Source organism: Octopus sinensis, unplaced genomic scaffold (genome assembly GCF_006345805.1).
Source record: "Octopus sinensis unplaced genomic scaffold, ASM634580v1 Contig01638, whole genome shotgun sequence".
Taxonomy (NCBI): Eukaryota; Metazoa; Mollusca; class Cephalopoda; order Octopoda; family Octopodidae; genus Octopus; species Octopus sinensis.
In genome coordinates, this window is record NW_021824954.1 from 131,161 (window position 1) to 132,500 (window position 1,340).

Sequence of the window (1,340 nt, forward strand, 5' to 3'; positions counted from 1 at the left end):
ACTGACTGCTTATAGTGATCATTTGTCTTTTGGTTTCCTGTAGCTTTGCTCTCTTTTACAAACCCAGTGAACATATATTTCCTATTTCAAAGCAATTCAAACAATAGATATAAGACCCAAGTTAAAAAGATTCTCAACAATTCAACTTCTCTGGTTGACATTAAGATGCCCACCCCCAACAGGGGCCTTAACTCTCACATTTTAGAGCTCCATGACCTTCATTTTTCAGGAGCAAAATCTTTTTAACAGGTTCAATAAGACTGGAATTTTGGAATATGTACATAAAAATCAGTAGTGTAGGATACATGTAGCACGATTACAATTTTTTTAGGGTGTGTAAGGAGGGAAATAACCCTCATCTGCAATTTTGATGAAATTCGAAACATAGATATTCCAGTTCATTACAGAAAATATAACAGAAAAGTCTAATTTTTCAATTGAATGTAACCGGGCAACGTCGGGTATCTCTGCTAGTCTATTTTATATTACTATTTACCTATATGGTTTTTATTACATGCTGGCTTCTGATAAGATCATTAATTTTATCCTTATTATATATGCATATATATGTTTGTTTATATGTATAGTCTTGAATTTATCGATAATGCATAAAAGTTAACAATCTGGTCCTAAGGTACTCAAAAAGTTAAATGTTGCAAACTTCAAATTACCAAGCAACTTGCAAATATTCTACGATGTTATAGAAAGTATCATGATCCAAAGAATCTATGGGAAGATTTCAGAACAAAAATTTTTCAAGCTGCAAGCTCTTCAGTGGGATTTAAATTGCATAAGTCCAGTGACTGGTTTTCAGAAATTCATAATCTTCTTTTTGAAAATCAAAACTGAGGCAATACACTTCTTTCTCAATCTTTGAACCCCAACTCAAATGAAGCATACAGAAATTTGAAAGGAAACATGCAGACTGTTCTAAGGAAAATTAAACAGGAATGGTGGAATGACAGAACAAAAGGGGCGCAAGAAGCAGCTGATAGAAATGATGCCAACGAGTTGTACTCTTATGGCCAAAGGATCTGTGTGGTAATTTTCATGAGACTTTGGTTTTGTCTATAGTTGGAAAGGTACTTGCCAGTATTCAGTTAGAACGTTTAAGTACCTTCATAGTTCCAAATATAGTGTCCGAGTCTCAATGTGGTTTTTGCTCCTCCAGGGGCATAGTTGATTGTATCTTTACTATCAGAGAATTTCAGGAAAAATGCATTGAACAGAATCTTGCCCTATACCTTTGCTTTGTTGATTTATGCAAGGCATCAAAATGCTCTCTGGCTAATTCTAAGGAAAAGAGATTGCCCAGAAAAATTTGTAAACACAATCAGGGC